The sequence below is a fragment of the Myotis brandtii genome, unplaced genomic scaffold, assembly GCF_000412655.1.
Source record: "Myotis brandtii unplaced genomic scaffold, ASM41265v1 scaffold658, whole genome shotgun sequence".
In the NCBI taxonomy this organism is placed as follows: domain Eukaryota; kingdom Metazoa; phylum Chordata; class Mammalia; order Chiroptera; family Vespertilionidae; genus Myotis; species Myotis brandtii.
Window position 1 is genome coordinate 2950174 of NW_005370558.1, and position 21012 is coordinate 2971185.

The window sequence follows — 21012 nt, forward strand, 5'->3', positions numbered from 1 at the left end:
TGTGTCTGCGGGAGCCGCCCATCCGGAGGCGCGGAGGCACCCTGTGCGAGCTGCCAGGCTCACTTTGCCCCATCTGAGGAATGGGTGCTCTCCAAAGGTGTTGCCACCTAAACCCCGGGGAGGATCGCAGGGAGCGCTCCTGGAGGTCCGGAGACCTGCGGCCAGTCAGTAAGAGCTGCTCCCTGGGAGCCTGGAGCACGGAAGCCTTTTTCGGGATGGTCCAAAGTGCTGTCTCTGTTTGGGATGGAGGGGAGGGTGACCCAATTGGGATGCATGTGAAAAGAGACTAGGGGACCATTGCTTTCTTGGACTTTTTAATCGCGGTAACCCCCCTTCACTTGACCCGGTTATCCTGAAAGACTGCAAGGACGAGGTTGTTGTAATCTCCTGGATTTAGAAGTCCTTGAAGTGCCCCAAAGTTGCTCTCTGCTTGATCTCTGCCTCTGGGATTGACCCGCTTCCTCCCAGCCAAACAACACACACACACACACACACACACACACACACTCACTCACTCACTCACTCACTCACCCAGAGCCATCCATGTCTTCGCTTTTAAAGCCTGTTGCCTGTCCCTCGGGGCTGGGGCAAGACCTTCCTCACGCACACCCTGCCAGTCTTCCCGGACTTGGCTGCTGAACGGGGTGCTTTTCTCATTTGGGACTTTGAGTTCTCCCTCCTCACCCTCCCTCTCTGTCCCCTTCCCGGTTCCATAGCAAAGCCCAGAGTGAAACCGGACACTCTTGGAGGGTTGCAAACCTTAGAAGTGCTCCAACATCCATACCCTCGCAAAATGAGTCTGTGGCAATGCCTTTAATAAAACCGGGGGACCGAGGTAGGGTGGCGCTGGAGGAGAGAAGGAAAGTTTTGCCTCTTCTGGCTGGGAGATTCCCTTCCTGCACAAACAGCCTTGCCAGGTCCTGGGATGTCTTAAAGCCAGAGAAGGGGTTCCCCCTTCGCTGCAGCCAGGAACGTGGGGAAGCGTTTTGCGATCCCACCCCCTGACACACACTTTCTTAGAAGGGAAAGCTCTAAGCTCTTCGGCAGCTCTGCTCCTTTCTGTCTTGGCGTGGACTCCCTCCCGGGTAGCTCTGACTCTGTCTTGTTTACATGAAGCCCATTTCAGGGGACCCCAACTCAACTACTGTGCCAAGAATGTGCCCCTAAAGCTCCCATTCTCCTACTACCAAACCAAGAGCTAGAAAGTGATTTCTCCCCCCCCCCCACACACACACATCTGACGTCATCGGATGCTATTTTTTTCCTCCTTTTTCCCCAGGAAGGAGAGGGAAAGTGAGCTCATTCACTTTCAGCCCCCAAGCCCTCGTCACCCAGAGCGGGGTGTAATATAGGGTAGAGGAGAGACGTTATTCATAATGATGATGATGATGATGATGGTAATTCAGGACTCAGGTATGTTTACTTCTCTCTGGGAACATCGGAGAAGCGTAGAGCCTGCTGCTTGGAGAGGATTTTTAAAAGATGAGAGGATCTGTTTTTTCCCCGTGTTTTCCTGTCATAACCAGTGATTTGGAAGGCTTCCCTTCCAGAGGGGAGAGCCCAGGGTTATACAGGTATCATCACTGAAAAGGCAGTAAATGTATTTAAACATATATGTAACACCTGGGATTCCTCAGGAGCGTGCTTGCAATTGTAATTCAGACAAGGAGCCTCTATCCACACTCGTTCTCCTGTGCACTCCGTCACTCTCTCACACAAAGATTTGTGCAGTAAAATACTTTAATTGGATGGGGGACGCTAGGTTATTATTGCTTGTATAAAATGCCTGGTCCATTTTATGTGTGGAAATAACATTCCTCTCAAAAAGGAAAAAAAAAGGCACTGCTGTAGCGTATCACCAGAAAACCAGGAGCTTTTCTCCCGAGGATTCTGGTGGATTTTTTCCCCTCCCCTAGTTGAGTCGGAGCCAGATTTGGCGGTGTGTAAACACCTGGCCCTGAGCCAGAAAAGACTCATTCTGTGTATCCTCCACACGGAGAGACTGTCGGACGAAAAAGAACCTGCTTCTCCTTGAATTAAAAAGCAAACAAACAGAGGTTCTTTGCAGAAGCACTTTTCCAGCTTCTCCCTTCCTGTAAGTTTGGGCTGGGAGAGGCAGGGCCCAGGTGGGGCAGCGGGGATGCAGGTGTGGAGCCATCTCCTCCTGCTCCTGGAGACCTAGGGCCCAGTGTGCTGCCTGACCTCCGCTGGCTCCCTGAGGCTGGGCGTCGCCACTTTCCTAGGAATCCCTGGTCACCTATCTGGAGAGAGCAGGCATCTCTCAGCGGGACTGCGCTGCTATTTCAGGCAGAGGGTTGCTGCCTCGCTGTCAGGCCAGGCTGCCTTACATCATTCTTTTACTCTTTGCTGCAGGATTCGACTGGGTTTCGCAAAGGTCTAATTTTACGGTGCAGTTAACCGGGTCTGTCGTCTGGCAGAGGCAGGCCTTGCCGCTCCTGGTAGGCGGGCCATGCTCCCAGATCTGCCTGGGATGCTATTTCTGCCCCGGTTCCAACTTCACTGACACCAGTTCATACAGGCGCATGGAGAGGCAGAGGGAAGGAGCAGTTTGCTTCTGAAGCTCAGAAAACATGCCTTTTATTTTCCCAAAACGGAAGGAGAAAATATATATATATATGATAACAGATATATATATTAATTAATATAAAAGGAAAGGCTTGTGCCGGCAAAAACAAAGCTAAAGTTAGAAAGTGCAGGATTCTCCGAATGACCCCCGACAAGGGACGGACTTTAGGCTTGAGGAATTCTTTAAGGCTACTGGGATCAGGGTGCATGGAGGGGCCAGTTCTCTCTTTGGCTGAATAGGGAGGCAGAGATGGGAACAGAGGAAGGTTGTGTCCTGGATGACAGGTCTTCAGTGGCAGGAACTGGGATTTAATCCCAGGCATCCTGACTTCCCGGCCTCATCCCCTACACCATGGAGAGAACGTGTCTAATGAACACCATCACCTCTCACCCCTCACAGACCCACCACCCATACACAGCCTTCAGGCATGGTGATTGGGGCTGTCTTTCAAGTCCTGGGGTGGGAGTTTTCTGATGCATCCCTTTGTTTTTGTACCATACCAGGCAGGATCCAGACCCCTGCCCCTCATCCCCAATTGCCCCCCCCCCCCCGTCACCACCCCAGTGCCCTCCAGTTTGAAAGAGAAAGAAAATGAAAACAATGGGTTCAATTTGCTCCATTGAGCAGAGGCCCTGAGCAGCAGTTAATCTTGTTAAAGTTTCTCCTGACCTGTTAGATAAGTGAAATGTGGACCCCACAAGTGCTTCCCCTCCTCCCAGCCCACCCCATAGTGATCCAGAATCCCTGCTCAGAGGAGAAAGGGATTTACCTGAACCCCATCCAGCAATGCTGCCCCTGTCATGCTTTCTCCTTTCATTCTAAATGTTGGATTGAGTTTGCTGGCTACTCAGAAGTCTTTTTTGTCCCTCCCTTTTACAGTTCCCACTTCCTACTACCCACCCACCCCACTCCAAAAAAAAAATTCCTGCATTTTCCCAACTTGAGAAAGCTAGGTTCTAGGAGTCCGTACATTAATACTATTCTCCCTGGCATTTGTAGTCACGGGGTGTCTAGAATATTGCAATGGTTAGAAGGCCGTTTTAGTAGTCAGATTACCTAAGTGGGAATCCACCTCTGCCCCTAACTGGCTGGGTGACCTTGGGCAAACTAGTTGACTCCTCTGGGCTTCAGCTTCCTCATGTACAAAGTTAGGATAGTTTGAGTATCTGTCATTAAATGAGCTCATATGTGAAACGTGCTCAGAACAGGATCTGGTGTATAGTAAGTGCTCAATAAACTTTGTTCTTGTTATTCAACATGATTTTCCAAAGATCTCGGTCTTGGTTTTGTGGACTAAGGACACTTAAAGGCAGGAAGGAAACCAGCAGTTCCTGGGTGCCTTCAAGGTGCCAGGCGCCGTGCTAGGTGCTTGCTTTGTGCCTGCACGTTTCATTCTCACAACCACCCTGGGAGGTGGGCATTGTCGGCTCCCTTTTACCAAGGAGGAAACAGAGTCCCACAGGCCATCAGCTGGTCAGAGCATAGATGTGAACTTGAGTACCGAGTGCCTGTTTCCTCTTCAGCAGTCTTTTCTGGAGCGAGAGGGAATGACTGCTGTGTGTTCTCCTTCCTCTCTGCCTCTCTGCGTGCTGATCATCACCTACAGATTAAAGAGGATAAAGAATAAGCATACATCTCACCTGGAACCAGGGTTTGACCTAGCAGATCTGATTTTCATTTCAAGACAAATTATCAGACAGACTGGGCTTGGACTTTCTGTTGACAATTGGATGCTGTGTGAATTAAATCAAGTCACTTCATCTCTCCCTCCCTTGGTTTGCTCATCTGTGAAATGGGCATACTAAGATCGGGATATTGCAATAAAATAACGATGTAGAAAGTACCTGGCACAGTTCCAGCTCACATTAGGGACTCAGTCAACAGTAGCTGCATCTGGTCAATAACCACATTCTCTTTCCAGTTTGCTAGCTTGGTCTTCAGAAAATGGGGCCTGTTTGTGCCCGGGTAGGGCTCCTCCTTGTGAGTTGCTGGGGAGTCTGTCTAGAGTGGACAGTGTATCTTGAGGAAGAGTTAGACCCCCTCACATCCCTTCCTTGCACTTTGATTTCCTCTTCTGTGACCTACTTGGATGACCCCTTGGTGGAGAGAGCCAGAGGAGGTCCAGAAGCACTGGACCTGTAAGCAGGAAAAGCTGATAGCCTCCAGGGAAAGCCTGCACCCCCACGCACAGGAGCCAGACCGTGCTCACAGCGGAGTCCAGGTCACAGATCTACTGTCACATGCTTCTTGCTCCTTCCCCAGCTTCCACATTCCCCCAAGCAGCCATTCGCATGGACAGACGGGGGATGGAGGCTGCATCGCCCTGGCCCCTCTGTACAGAGGAAGGCATGCTTGAGGTGGGAGGTGTGGGGCTCAGGAGCGTGGGCTGTGCCTGGTCAGCCCGGGCACAGACTGGGTCAGACAGCTCATTGTGCAGCAGGGAAACTGAAGAACAGGTTCATACAGGAGCTAAGAGTTAAACTATGTTCATAAGCCACCTCCTCTTTAGTGGGCCAGGGAGATCCTTTGGTCCAATAGTTTCTGTCCCTGGCAGCACTTGGCGTCACCAGCTTTTACAACCTCCCAATGCCCAGGCTGCCTCCCAGGGTTTCTGATGTCAGGGCGTGGGGTTGGCCTGGGCACTGGTGGTTTTCAAAGTCTTCTCAGGTGGTGTGGAAGGACCTCAGTGGGGAGAACCACAGATTCAGTGTGATGCCTCCCTACTCTGCAGATGAGGAAACTGAGGCCCAAAGGGGAAGTAGTGTTTTCTGCTTATGGAGCTGGTTAGTGGCTGAACCTTTAGAGAAATCAGCTGTCCTGATTCTGAATTGCCAAGCACCAGGAAAGACCCTTCTTCTGGTCTTAGTTCCCCTGCTGATCCCAAACCCCTAGGTGTCCTGGCCCTGACATTACCTGTTTCCAGAGCGATTGCTGTGTGTGAAGCCATACCCTCCCCTTCTGGCGTTGCCTTTAAAGTGTGAACATGTGTGTATGGTGTAACACATTGAGTTTTATGCATCTGATTTTAAATGAATCTTCCCAAGTGCTTGGGAGGGGGGCCCCTCAGAACAGGACCAGGGGATATTAAAAAGGGAAGCTCAACACTGAGGCATTCCCACTTTGCCTGGGCTAGTCCTGCAGGAAGGGGTATGTTCCTGTTATTTCACCCTCCCCCCTCCCTCCCCTGCCCCACACACTCACACCTGTGATCACTGTGAAACCAGCACTAGCTGCAGGTCTCAGATGAGAAAGAGAGATCCCAGGTGCCCCAGGTAGGAGGACTCCCTCTACATGCAGCTGTGCCTTGTCTACCCGTGGCCAAGGGCTCAGAAATGCAGCAAATGACTTTTCTCCCCTCACCTGCCACACACTCCTTCCCTCATTTTCTTTGCCTCAGCATTCCCTTACCTTTCTTCTTGATGCTCTGCGGGCTTTGCCTCATACCCCGACAAACTTACCGAAAATACTGAGAGCTGACCTGTGGACTTTGGCCCCTTGGCTCCTTGGAAGATCTAAAACTGGGAGTTGGGAGCTCTGAGTTCATGTCCTGCCTTGGCCTCCTCTGAACTGTGTGACTTGGGGCCTCTGACTCAACCACTGGGGCCTCAGGGGAGAGGGATTCAGGTGTGGTTATACTCAGCATCCCTATTTCACGAGTTGCCACAGGAACCAGGTGAGGCATGATGGCAGAAGCTGTTGGCCAAGGTCAGAACCCAATCCACATGTCAGCAATAGTAGGAGGAGCCAGAGGTGGGAGAGGTGAGGGATTTGTGGACTCAAGGTCATTCCTGCACAGGTGCCTTTATTTCATTATCCACACTGCAAATGATAAACAGCATTAGCAAATCTTTTGTTACCTGTGACTTCACTGGAATCCTTTGATGTTGGGACTTCACAGGTCTGCCGAATCCTGCCATTTATTTACTGTGTGGTCTTGACAACTTAACTGCCCCTCTCTGGGCCTCAGTGATCTCAGAATGCACAACGAGGAGTAGGGGTATAATAGAGATTTTCAAATTGTGCCCACAATTTTATGAACCCCCTGTGAAGGTCTGTCTCTCCCACCTTCCCCACACCTTATTCTGCTTAAATTGTGGGAATTTCAAGATTCTATTTAAGGGAATGTGCAGGTTGCTTAGTTGCAGAATTTGAGTGGATATGGACTGACATTAGGAATGATTGTGGCTTTTATTGGGGGTGATAATGATAATGTTATATATTTTTAAAGATCCTAATCTGTTAGAAATGCCTGTTAAAGTATTTATGGATAAAACGATGCTACATTTGTTTGGTTTGTTTAAAATTTCCCAGAAAAAAATAAATAGGGTGTTGGGATGAGGGAGGGTGTAGATCAGTGATGGTGAACCTATGACACACATGTCAGAGGTGACACGCGAACTCATTTTTTTTGGTTGATTTTTCTTTGTTAAATGGCATTTAAATATATAAATATCAAAAATATAATATGGGTGTTGGGATGAGGGAGGGTGTAGATCAGTGATGGTGAACCTATGACACACATGTCAGAGGTGACACGCGAACTCATTTTTTTTGGTTGATTTTTCTTTGTTAAATGGCATTTAAATATATAAAATAAATATCAAAAATATGTCTTTGTTTTACTATGGTTGCAAATATTAAAAAATTTCTATATGTGACACGGCACCAGAGTTAAGTTAGGGTTTTTCAGAATGCTGACACACCGAGCTCAAAAGGTTCGCCATCACTGGTGTAGATGAAAGAAGATTGGTAACCTGATGACATCGTTGAAACCAGGTTGCAGAGATGTCGGGCTTCAACACAGTTTTGCCAGACTCTGTGTGTGATTGGAGAGTTCCATCATTAAAAGTTTTAAAAATGAAAAGAGTTTCAGAGCCACAGGAGGAGTTGAAGTCTTAGGTCCCTGTGTGTTTGGTGAGCTGCTAGTTTTTCAAATACAGAAGTGGCACTTTGAGAGGATTGAGGACTCTTCCAAGATCACACAGAGAATAACTGAAAGAACCCAGTCTGGGCTGCAGAATTTTAAGAGATGGACCATCCTGGGAAAGCTGAGGGGAAGGGAAGAAAGGCGGGGAGGGGAGCCTCAGGAAGGACGTGTAGAAGGGCCAAGTGGAGCCTTGTTGGGCACTGAGAGGCTTTTGAGGGAGGAGAGTCATTGCTGTATGGAATTGCCCACACATTGTGAAAGGTGTAGCTTTCTTGGTTCTGTGCATAATAATCTCCTAGGATCTGCTAGTCATTGTGTCCATACAGAACATATTGTGATGGCTGTGCACTCATGCACGCGTGCGCACACGCACACACACACACATAGACACACAAACACACACGTTCCCACAAACCTCTATTTTTCATGGCTGGCTCATTATTTCTCTCCATCTCCAGCAGCCTGAGGAGTCTCCTAGGACCATCTCGAGCCCTGGGGGAATGACCTGCAGTTGACTGATCTCAGCAAGAGCTGACACTACCAGGAAATGGGGAAGGGCCTGTGTTTACTGAGCAAGTATTTTGTGCTGGTTGATCATAGGACTCAGTCAGACGGCCTGGGTTTGATTTCCTGACTCTCCCACCTGCTAGTTGCATGACCTTGGGCAAGTTACATAATCTCTTCAAGCTTTACTTTTCCCAAGTGTAAAATGCGGATGGTACCGGCTCCCAATTCGTAGGCTTGTTTTGAAGATTAACTGGGCCTCCATGTGGAAAAATGCTTAGTAATGGGATCCTGACCATGGGTAAGCACCCAGTAAACGTTAACTCACGTTGGTATTACGTGTGTCCAGCCCTTGCCACACGTTATTTCAAATTCTCTCAACAGCTCTCAGAGTTAGACATGTTTCTCTCCTTTGGCAGAGCCAGGTACTGCCTTTCCCTCCCTGGCCACTCAGGAAAGATTCATTGGGATCATCTTAGCATAAAACAAAAAGTAAAAGGAAAGACAAACAGAAGAAACATTTGATTGTTTTATATTACAAAATATGAAACAGAGAAGGTAAGAAATAGACATAAAAACAAGAGACAGAGTAAAATGTAACCACCCCTTCCCAGCATTTGACAAGTATTTATTGAGTGACTGCTACATGCCAGGTGTAGTTTTGGGCCTCGAGTACAGAGCTATGAACCTCAGAGGAGAATGCCCCTGCCTTTGGGAGTTTATATGGAAGGTAGGGGTGGGGTGCGAGGGGAAAGGTGAAGACAGAATATAAGTGAATGATAAACCATATCACACAATGTCAGGTGAATGCTTAAGAAGGAAAATAAAGCAGAGGAGGGATTCTAGGGAACGTGTGGGGCTTCCAGGAGGAGTGAGATTTAAACGGGGCTGTGGGGAGGCTGTGCTGAGCAGTGGCATTGATGATGAGCCCTAAGGGCAGACCCATGGCCATCCAGAGAAGGCCACATGCACTGGAGAAGGAAGAGCAGTGCACTGGGAGCTCGGAGGTCCGTTCCAGACCATCAGTGCTTTGCTTGATGTGTGACTTTGGGCACTTCTCTGTATGTCTTGGGCCACTTTTCCTCATCTGAACCATTTGGGTAGCGAGGAGCTTATCTTTGTCCTAGAGAACCTTCTAGCAGACATCTCCTAGGATTCGATAATCTAATCAGGGTTGTCCAAAAACCAAGTTGCAAAGTTGGCATTAATTCCAAGTTTCCTCCCTTTCTCCGTGCATTTTCCTCCACTAGGTGGTGCCTGTGCCTGTCTCCCTCAGGGGCCAAGTGCCCACACACTTTCTGCTTCCTCTCCCCCAACATCACTCATTCTCGGAAAAGGACATGGCATTCCTTCTTGTTAAGGTATCAATGACTGGGAACAACTTAGAGTGTTACTCTTCCAGAGACATATATACTTTAATATCGCCCAAAAAAACTTTGACTTGAAAAGCCAAGTACCAATGGGTAGAATTTCAGTCCAAGACTGACTGAAGACATTATTTAGGGGATATTGGTACTTCCCAATGGCTGGAAGCCATCTCACCAATAGTATTGCTAATAATAGCTGCCACAATGCAAAACTCTCACTGAGCAACTTTCCCTGTGATCACCTACTTGGCTAATGGTGAGAGTGCTCGAATTTCATAATTCTTACTATACAAAGGCCATTCCAGAGAAGTTTTTGGACATCAGAGTAGGGCACTGGCCTTTTAGTCTTGCTTATCATTTTAATCAGATCATTTTATGAATTAAAATAGTAAGAGTCTGGAGTCTGTAGCCATCTGTTAGCCTATTTTCCTTCTGGGAATCCCCAGTACTGTCATCCATGAAGGACCTCTTGTTCCCTCCAACCCCTTCCTTTCTTTCTTCCTACCCCTCAGACCTACTGCACTGACTTTGGCCATTAAATTTTTTTCTTCAAACAACAAGGAAAACTTGTTTTTCAGTATTATTTACCACAAACCCAGGGCCCTGGAAGAGTAAGAGACATGACCCTGTTTAAATTTTAGAGAACTTGAGAAGGTCTCAGGTTCAAGTTCATTTATATAAGACAGAAAGTCCAGTAGAGGGAGGTTGCAGCTTGGAATTTAAGTATGTGCATTGGGGGTAGCATGTGACTAAATGCAAAACCCTGTTTCAGCCTCTTTTGCCCTCAGGAAGTTTGTGGTTTAACCTGTATCTATCACCTTTGTAATCAAGAAGGCATTCCTGTATCTGTCTCATGTCCATTTTCCCTTAATTCCTAATTCATGTTGCTCTCTAAACATGAAACATGGCAAGACTGAATAGGAGCAAATGTGTTTGTATGATATTGGATGTCTTTCAGCTACAAAAGCTGATGAGAAAATAGAGAAAGATACATTAACAAGCCAATCAGGAACAAGTAGGCCTTGCTTCAAGAAATGCAAAATATACAGACAAAACATAATACATATTTTTTTTCATGTAAGTCCAAAGACTCAAGGTGTGTGAGAGTGAGAAACACTCATCTAAGCCATTCATTTCATAGATGAGGGTTGGTGACTAGCCCAGAGCAGTGACCAGGCTGGGTAAGTTCCTCTGTTTTCTGAGTGTGAGGCTAGAGCTAGGTCTACTTTTCTCCTCACTTTGCACCCAGTCCCATGGAGTAAATATCATCTGTCTGCTGATGTGCATCATTTATCTCCAGATTCTTCTGGACTCTAGACCGATTGATCCAGCTATCCACCGGAATGTCAACATGCACTTCTAGCTCAGTCAGTTTTCCTCCAAATTCCTTGTGTCCCCATCTAGTGCCACCGACTGTGGCTATACCATCCACAACATTCAATCAGTCATCTGTTCCTGTCTGTCCTGCCTCCTTGACAGCTTTATAGCCTTCTTTTCTCTTTCTAGCTTAGGCCCTCAGCGTCTCTAGCTTTAACGCTTTCCCTAGTAATCTGGTGCCCATTTCTATGAGCTTCAACCTCTGCACCCTTTCAACCTATCCTTCAATATCCAATAGGCAGATATTTCTAAAATGCAAATTTGACTCTGACTAGAGGTCCTTCAATATCATGGAATTATTTGCAGTACCCCAGATAACTTAGGCTTTTATTCCACATCATTTTCTTCATTTGGTGTACCTCCTATATCCCCCATGCACCATTTTTCAGAACACCTAAGCCTCTACAGGATTCTGCTCAAGGTTCCCCTCTTCTGGGAAGCCCTCCCTGATTCTTCTCTAAGTAGAATTGGTTCCCCACCTCCCTTATCCATCTGCCTCCATTGTACCCTCTACACACATATATCAAAAGACCTGGATTTCTTTCTGTCACATTTAATTGTGTGCATATTTGAGATCATCTCCACTTCTTCGCTGCCTAGCACAGTTCCTGGCTTTTAAAGGAGTTGTATTTTTTTATTTTTTTTCTCAATGAATGCATGACTGCAAAAGATAACCAGCTAAATATCTAATGATTCTGGAAGAAAGAGCTCAGGAACCTTAGGCATGGTACATTACGTAACCAAAGCACATGACCTACCCCATGCGTCACACTCAAAAACATTACACAGTGGTTAATTCCATTTCCCCTTGAGCAAAGAAGTCAGAAGGGAAAAGAAATCTGGTCTTCCAAAACAGAGCCAGGAGGGAGCAGTGTATTTAAATGCCTCCTCAACTCATATTTCGGCCTTTCTAATCCAAGCCACATTTTAGCCTTGGGTCTACCCTTCCCAGCCCCTCGCCTCTTTGCAAAGCATTTGTTCTGTGTGTGCACTGCAGCACATAATTTGAAGCTTCCCTCTCAGATTTCTCTCTCTGCCCCTTATCAGCTTCTCATTGGGCCCCCAGTGTCCTGGCAGTCATATCTTTTGCTTGGGTTTTCATCCATTTCCCTTCTTCTTGATGGGAGAGGGGGTCTTTCCGTCTGCTTCCCTTGATCTTGTGAGACCTTGGGATGACCTCAGGATCTGGAATCCTCTATCCACTGTTTATATACCCTTGAGGGGGAGAGTACACATTTTCAGCCGTAATAACAGTAATAAAAGCAGCTATCTTATAATGAGCACTTACTATGTTCTGGCACTGTGCTGAGTGCTACACTTTGAATCCTTTGAATATGACTTAGAAAGTTATAGGACTCACTAAAGGCCCCATAGCTAAAGGTTAGTGGAACTGGGGTTCAAATCTAGGACATTGTAACTTTTCTCTATCCACAGGGCCTACTGCATCACTTGGAATGCAGTAATTGTCCTGGAAATGATCCATGATGAGAGGATGAATTATGAATGAATGAATGAATGAATGAATGGTGTGTCCAGTCACTAATGCACTTAGAGATTGTAGACTGAAAAGGGAAGGGATCAAGGGGGAGAGGGTGGAAGGGAGGGAAAGATGGAGGAAAAATCTGAATGAATATTAAAAGAGATTGGCTAAGACATTTCTGATATGCAAAATTAATTTGCAGGTGACTTTTGAGCAAATAGACCATTTACATCCATGAGAGCATTTCCCATCTTTAAGTAGTCTACTGGGAGATAAACACATATTTCAAAGATGCTCTCTGCCAAAAATGTTTCCGGATTTCTCTTTTGAGAAATTCTGGGGTGTGTTCTCCAGAATATGCCCAATGGAGACACGTTGTCACCCTCTGGGAGGTCCTGGGTACATTCTGGGCCAAATCCAAGATGCGTGTAGTGATTGTGCCACATGAACTGTGGGGTCCTGAGTAGAGGAAGGACGGGTGACAAGGCTGATGTGCCATATGCTCTCCCTGGAGCTGATCAAGCCTCTGTAGAGCCAGTACTGAGCTCTCACGATGACTTCTTCTCAGACCAGCCCCGCTGGGCTGATTAGGTATCATCTGTTAAAAACAAGCAAAAACAGAATTTTGTTCATCCCTCCCCCAAATTCTGAAGCTGGAATGATGGAGTCTGGTTTATCCAATCTGCTCAGTTTACAGATAGAGAAACTGAGGTCTAGGCAAGTTAACTTGTCAAACTATGTTAAGTTGAGTAAACTTAATCAACAAATTGCCAGCAAAATTGAAACTAGAATTCAGGCTTTTGACTCTCAAATCAGCGCTCTTTCCACTGGATCCCTTTGTTTTTCCTTCCAGTGTGGGATGACAGTGGCACTGGGGCGTTCACGTTGCTGAGCTTATTAGAATCCATCATGCAGCTAGCTGTTCAGTTGCTTTTCTTAAGCACTTCTTACGTGCCAAACCTCTGCCCTCAGCATTCTGCGAGGTTCAGAATGGAAACATATTAGGAGAGGTAAATCACCTCCCTCCTTCCCTCCCTCTCTTCCTTCCTTCCTCCCATTTGTCCATCCATCCATTTGCCCATCTATCCATTTGCCCATTCATTTAATTAGATAGTTATTTTGAAGTCTTTGTGTATTATATATACATTGAGCTGCGATATGTGGATTAAATAGAACAGGTTACAGGTCCATCCCTGAGGAGCTCCCAGTCCTAGTGGCGGAAGCAGACTGGTAAACAGATACATGACATCATGGTAACTGCCCTAACTAAGCAATTAATCGTGCCCTAGGCAAGCACAGAGGCAGATACTCTGTGTTTTTGAATACATCATGTTTTTATTATGGGGCCTAGAAAGTGCTCTGAGATTTCAGAGGCATAAAAGGTTGTTCCCACCTGGAAGGTTGGGGACTTATTCATGAACTAGGTGGCGTGGGTATGTATGTAGAATGCGTGCCTTCCCTTTCCTATGGATACGTCATGCACATCATTTAAATTGTAGAGCCATAGGTCAAATGAGAACAATGAACACTTTTTGATTCATGTCTCAGCGGAGGACATTGGCCACAAGTAGCTTTTAGGAGTATGACACTAGGAAATGATTGGACAGTTAATCATCACCAGTTCAACAGCCCCTTGTTTCTCGCCTCATTGCATTTATCACTCTGTTGTGATTGTCTTTGAGCTTGTCTGTCTCTCCCCACTGTTGTCCAAGCTCCTCAGAAGCAAGGGCCACTTCTGTCTTTGTCTCTGCTTTATTCCCAACATTAGCACATGGCCAGCCCTGTGGGTTGGTGCTCAGTAAACTTTGTGAAAAGATATTATGGGCCCTAGGAAGGGCCAAGCAGTGACGGCAAACATGTTATGAATGGCATTGCCCATTAGATATGGTCCTGGTCTCTCTGAGCTGACCATTACCTGTGTGTATTCTTACTGCTTCTCCCCATCACTCTCTACCTCCCTTTCTCTCTGCTGAGCCAGTGTAACATTCTGTTGCTTCTGAGTCCTTCTCCCCATGGTTTTCTCTCAGCTTCTCCAATCCCGCCCCTAGAGAGCTGCTGCAGAGCCAGGTGTGACAATGTGGGATGCACCAATGCTCCCGCTGCAACCTTCATCTGGGCCATGCAGACCTCCCAGAGGAAATGAGAGCAGCACGCTGGCACAAATCATGTCTTCTGTGCTCAGGGTACCTCCCAGGGCCTGGTATATTGCAGGGGTTCAACCAATGTGTGTGGGTGGATTTCTGGATGAAGAAATGATGTAAATTGATGGTGCCTCTCATCTAGTCTCCTCAGTTCACAGATGGAGCATCCCATGTCCAGAGGAGGCAAGGAAATTATCCCAAATTCCATCCCCAAATTAGGGACAGAAAAGGACTGCAGTCCAGTTGTCTATTTCTTCTATCTAGCCATATTGTCCTGGGATTTGGGATCAGATCTCTTAAATTTGGCCACAAAGATTTCAGAGCATTGGATCCTGTAGTTGGATAGGACCCACACTATCTTTTTTACAAGTGGGAAATCTGGAATCCAAAGGTGGGGGAAATGACAGTGACAATACCAAGGCAAAAACCTGCACATGTCTCCATCTGACCAACAAATAGATACTATGTGATGTGCCTAGCACCTTTAGAGATGTAGAAGTGAGCAGACAGAGCCGGTTCCTCCCTCATGGACTCTGAGTTCTTGTGGGAAGAGAAAGACAATAAATGAAGATGGAAGGTGGGAGTATAATGATTGAGAGGAGAGAGAAAGGATATAAACCATGGCATAGGATAAGTTCAGGATGTTGAAGGAGCAAGTATACAAGCCACTGGGAGATGTGTGTCTGGAGATGAAGGCATCCTGGGTCATGGAATCTGCATTTTAATCTAGATAACCTAGGAAGTTATTAGAAAGTTTCAAACAAGGAAGTTACCAATTGTATCTGGTGTCGGTTTTCCAAAGATCACTCTGACCTCTAAGGGGAGAATATAAAATGTGAGGACAAGAGTAGAGTCTCAATCATACCATTATCATGGTGTGAATTGATTGCTGAGATTATTTTTGATATGACTTGGTATTTTGTTTAATATCATCACCATCTATTTCCTTGCCAAAGCCATTACCAACTGAAATAACCTGACTAGCACTAATACTTTAGATCAGTGGTTCTCAACCTTCCTAATGCCGTGACCCTTTAATACAGTTCCTCATGTTGTGGTGACCCCCACCCATAAAATTATTTTCGTTGCTACTTCATAACTGTAATTTTGCTACTGTTATGAATCGTAATGTAAATATCTGATATGCAGGATGTATTTTCATTGTTACAAATTGAATATAATTAAAGCATAGTGATTAATCACAAAAACAATATGTAATTATATATGTGTTTTCCGATGGTCTTAGGTGACCCCTGTGAAAGGGTCGTTCGACCCCCAAAGGGGTCGTGACCCACAGGTTGAGAACCACTGCTTTAGATCAATGAGGAGAGGAGAATTCCCTTGGTCCAGGAGGACTTGAAGAGATTTATGAACCCCAAGACATTTACTGTAAAACTTTGAGGCTGTGCACATTTTTCTGGGGAGAAAGTCCAAAGTTTTCATCAGTTTCTTAAAGGGGTCTGTGGTCCCCAAATGATGACTTAAATGCTGAAAAGCAGGGGGCACGAGAGGTCATTTCCTGACGCCAGCTCCCAGCTCTAAAATCTGAACACTCTAGCAGGTCTGTGAAAATGAGAATGTTGATGCTGAATTGTCAGATCAGCCTGAGGAATTGCACTTTCCTTCATCTGTACCCTTGTTGGAGTAAATAGAATTTGGGACATTTTTTCCTCTAAGGACAAGTTAGTTTATTCCTTAGAAATATAATCTACAACTTTGTTTATTCAAACTCTGGTCTCTGAGTTTCTCTGAGTTTTAAAATAGGGAACTTCACTTCAAATGTGGCCTGAGGTGGTCCTGACCATAATTATTCACTGTGGACTTTACCCATGAATCCCTGAGTCCAAATATCCATCCCATTTCCATCCATCCAACCATCCACCCACCTACCCTATCTCTCTCCCTCCCTTCCACCTTCCCTCTGCCTTCCCTGTCTCCCCCCTTCTCCATCACTCCCATTCACCCATCCACCCATCCATCCGTCCATCCTTTCATCTCTCCACCCTTCCATCACTCCATGCTGTCATCCATCTACCTGTCCATCCATGTAATCTTCCGTCTACCCAGCTCTCTACTAGGGTCGGAGCAAGAGTTTGAAGACTCCAATGCTTGTTCTTATGCTACTGTGTGTCCTTGAAATAATCCCCTGAGAAACCTCCCCTGAACCATTTGCTTCTGCTAGAGCGATAGTATGGAATCCCACTTCAGAAGTCGAACACTACTTTGAAAAAACGAAAGTGGTCCGCCTGCAGTTATATGATTACAAGTTTTTACAGTATGCTCTGAGTCTGAGTCTAGACCACTGGAGGCTCCTTTAACACACTCATATTTTAGTTCAATAGCAGCTTCTACCATTGGGTCAGCAGGTGGTGGGAGGCCAATAGAGAAAGTGAAATAGAGGCAAGGCTCTCAGAGAAAGGGCAGGCTTTATGAAGAGAGCAGAGAAGGGAGCTCACAGCCACTTGGCTCATAGACTCTCTGCCCACAACCCCCAAAACCCTTGTAGAGCAATTCTAAGCCTTCATGATCCATGTGTGTCCTTGGATGCATGATGTAGCAGGAAGCCCTCATGGCATGAGGTTGTTTCAGTTTCTGAAGCATTTTCGACATGTACCTATCATATTCCCACTCGCCTTGTAAAACAAGCATTTTCATTTAATACAGTGAAGTCTTTGTATTCTCAACAACAAACACATGGTCTAAGACTCGCGAACACAACCTGTTTTTTTCTCCAACACCCTCCCACCCCCAACCCCAATCTGTCGGCCCTTACAAAGCCCAGTGTCAGCAGAAATATCTGTTTACAAACAAAGGCTCCAAGAGAACAGTACCAGGAGCTCAAACAGACCTCTCAAACATGCCCCCAGCTCCGTCCTTGGAGTCCTTGTGAACAGTGTGTATCGCTGGCAACAGCTTTCGTGGAAGGCTTTCTGCCTTTCCATCTTTCCATCTGTCTTCATGTCTGGCTTCCTCTGTCTCCCTCCACTTATTAAAACCGTGAGGAGCCTGGAGGCCAGAGGCAGTCGGATGCTGGCCTGGGCCTCATGGATATCTGGAAAACAGGGCCCAGGCAGAGAGTTGCTTACAAACAACAAGATAGACCCAAACACACCCAGTCTGTAGTGTCATTTGAAGCAGAAGCTGATTGAAGAAGGATTATTAATTGGGTGCATGTAATAGTCACATGGTGACCATGCAGCTCTAGATTATTTTTCTAGGATTATCAGCAACTGGAGGGATTCTTTCACCACCATCTTGAACTTGAATCTACTATAGTTCCCTATTACATACACATGACAACGATAATAGTCAACACATTTGGCACGTAATATGTGCCAGGCACTGTTCTGAGTACAATGCATGCATTGATTCTTTAATCCTCACAGTGACCTCCTGAAATAGGTTCTATTATAACCCCAGTTTTCCAGATGACAGAATCAAGGTCCAGGAAAGTTCAATGACTTGCCCAAGATCACAAAGCAAGTAAGTGGTAGAATTAGTCCCAGAGTCCACATTGTAACCATTCCTCCACAAAACTCTCCAGATCAGCTCAGAATGCCTTAGCTTCACATACAACTTTCTCCTTATACATTGTTTCCTACCATAGCTTTCCTGATTTCTTATTTCTCAACGTCAGCACTATTGACGTTTTGGAACAGGTAATTTTTGTCCTGGGAGTTTGCCCTGTGCACTAGAGGATGTTTAGCTGCCTCCATCCCTGGCCTCCACCCACTAAATGCAGTAGCAGCCCCTCTTCCATGGTGTTGCTGACCAAAAGTGTCTGCAGAAACATCACCAAATGTGCCCTGGTTGAGCACCATTGACGTACATGGATTCTTCTGGTTAAGTAGAATTTTCTGGTGTTCCTACAACATATACTCCCACCTCCATGCTTTTTCACATTTGGTTTCCCCCTTGACCATGCAATGTCCTTGACGACCTCCCCATCAGTCTTCTCTAAAAGACTTCTAGTCTCTTAGTTACTCGACATCTTTTACAGCCAGAGAAGAAACACTAGTCTGTCTGGGTTACTGATCTGCTTGCTCTTATGCCTTTTTGTTTACAAAATGGTCCCTGATTACCAACTTTCCATTTAAAATCCCCTAAAGCTTCCACGGGAGTCTTGAGTTAACAGTGCAACTCATTCCATGTATTCAGCAGTTGTTTATTGGGGTCTGCCTTGTGTTAAGTCCCAAGCTGGGTGCTCAGAGTATGAGGTCAAAGAAGGTCCAATCCCTGCAACTCAAGAGTTTATGTGATAGACTGTCCAAGCTGGGAAGGAATTTAAGAGTTCTACTCTCCACCTTCTCCCGGTTGAGTATATAGGGGAACCACGCCCCAGAATGTAGGTGATATTTGATCAAGGTCAACTAGAGACCTAGGGTGAGCTAGGTCATCCTCCATCTGTGGAATAATATTAAAATTCTGAAGTCCTAGTGAGCACCTAAATACCATTTTTCATCTGGAGCCTTTAAAGAACTCCTTTGAATTGAGTCGCAATTCACAATTTTCTAGCAGATAGCAGAACAATAGAAAATTAATATCTGAGTAGCCTGTCAGCCCTCTCTCTTCAAAATTTTGCTTACATTCCACACTTTTTGTTACGTCTTAATGACTGCAGATGGCCACTGAGCACTGGACAGGGAGTCTTAAGACATGAGTTCTGGTTCTTTCAGCTGTGTGACCCTATATATTAGAAGGTCGTGAAATCCCCTGCCAATGATCTCCACCGCCATGGAATCTCCTGAAAAACCACCAGTGACTCCCTATTGCCTATGGAGTAGACTTCAGATACTTGGCATGCCGTTCACTGCCCTTTGCAGTCTAGCCTCAGACAGCCCTTGCTATTTCATTTCCCTCTATTACTCTGTGTCCCCTCAGTTCCATCGAAAGCAGAGATCACAGCTCTTGGCCTTGGCACATGCTTCACCTTCTGCTAGATCTTTGCCTGTCGTCCCCCACCAAATTCCTGTTCCTCTTGCAAGGCTCGGTTACTGAGTTGCTCATTCAGGAAAACTTCCCTCAGCCTCCCTGACCCAATCAAGTAGCTCTGTTTGCTTGTACCTGTGCTAGAACTTACTCTGTCATGCTTTATTTATTTATAATTACAATCTACCACTCAGCCTCACATGGTCAGATTCCCTGGCTGGGCAGCATAATGTGGAAGTTAACACGAATTCTTGAGTCTGATTGCCTGTGTTTGGAATCCACCTCTGTCACTTGCCAGGAGTTACTCAGGCTTGAGCCCGTTACTAGAGCTTCTCTGAGCCTCAGTTTCCTCTGTAAAATGGGGATAATATCGATACTTCCTGCTTGGATTATTGGTAAAGGTTGCCTGAGCTAATCCAATGCAAAGGGCTTAGCACAGTGCCTGGTATACAGTGAACGCTTGGCACCATCAGCCGTCCTTGCCCTCCCTGCACTGGAGAGTCATTCCGCATGGCACCAGCCCTGCGAGGCCAGGATCTGCCTGTCTGGCCGTGTCCCTTCCTTATCACCCTTTCTCATCTCTTGCCCTGAAAGGCTCACCCCTGGCTGTGTGGGCTACGATGAGGTGATGGCAGGCTCACCCGAGAGAGGAGCTTTTGTTTCCAGAGCTCAGCCCACACTGTCTAGGATGTGTTTTTACGTAACTTGCTATGGCCCTGCATCAGTTATGAAATTGACATCATTTGGCTTGCCCACGTGGGAACCTTCCCCACCCCTCTGAGTGCCTTGTGTCAACTACAGGTGCTCAATGCTCCCTCCTGTTGCTGTTCTGTAGATGAGGGTCTGAGGTCCAAAGATGGACCCAAAGTTGACACATTCATTAGGCAAAGTTGGCCCAGTGCCTGAAGTCCACAGTATTTTTAGGGGCCCATAAAATGGCTTGATCTCTTTTAAAATCAGAAGAAAAAAGTTAATATAATAATACTATATAAGTAATAATGAATCTGGCTTCCTGATTATATAAATCTTTATAGCAGGGCAGTCATAAAATACAATTATATTTATGAGGGAAAGAAAAAGTGGCTAAGGCCCATGAAAGTCAGGATGAAGAGGAATTTTCCCCAAACCAATAGTACACAGTGATGAATCAAGGCAAAAGTTCAGAAATCTTTTTCCTACCTTTTCAAAAAAGTCCCTAGACGTCATTTCATTTTCACAGAAAGGAAAAGGGGACCAGAGAGAGGTGCCGCTTGACTCAGGTCTCAGGGCTTAATCATGCCAGAACTCAGCCAAGTTGTGCTTTCCTAACTCTTTGTCACTTAGTACTTGACACAAAAAGTGGCCATATGAAGAAGTAAGTATGCAACTAATTAAACAATTTTTGCTTATATTTATCCATAGAAAACCTAAGGCATTGGTTAAGCACTTGGCTTTGAAGTCAGAGAGCTGGGTTCTCATACTAGTTATGTTATAACAAATCAAATGGCCTTTGCCAAGTCAGTGCAACACTCTGATTCTCAGTTTTCTCATCTATAAAATGGGACCGAAAGAACTCATATCAGAGTAGTTGTAATAATTCAGAGATGAAGCACAGTAAGTTCCTTGGCCTTGTACATGGCATGCCATAGATGGCGGCTCTGTTTCTTTCTCTTTTTTTCTTTATTGATTAAGGTATTAAATATGTGTCCTTACCCCCCTAT

General features: G+C 45.9%; 1 protein-coding gene across 2 annotated transcripts in view; it reads left to right on the top strand.

Moving 5' to 3' along the window:
* The first annotated feature begins 112 nt into the window (after positions 1 to 112).
* Positions 113 to 21012, top strand: part of PAPPA (pregnancy-associated plasma protein A, pappalysin 1) — a 215964-nt gene continuing 195064 nt past the window's right edge. Inside the window, exon 1 of one of the 2 annotated variants that reach the window (XM_014528925.1) lies at positions 113 to 168. The gene's annotated coding sequence lies outside the window, so the exon portion shown is untranslated. Of the gene's footprint in view, positions 169 to 1928; positions 2096 to 21012 lie in introns of those variants that run through there. The other variant, XM_014528924.1, reaches the window with a different exon arrangement.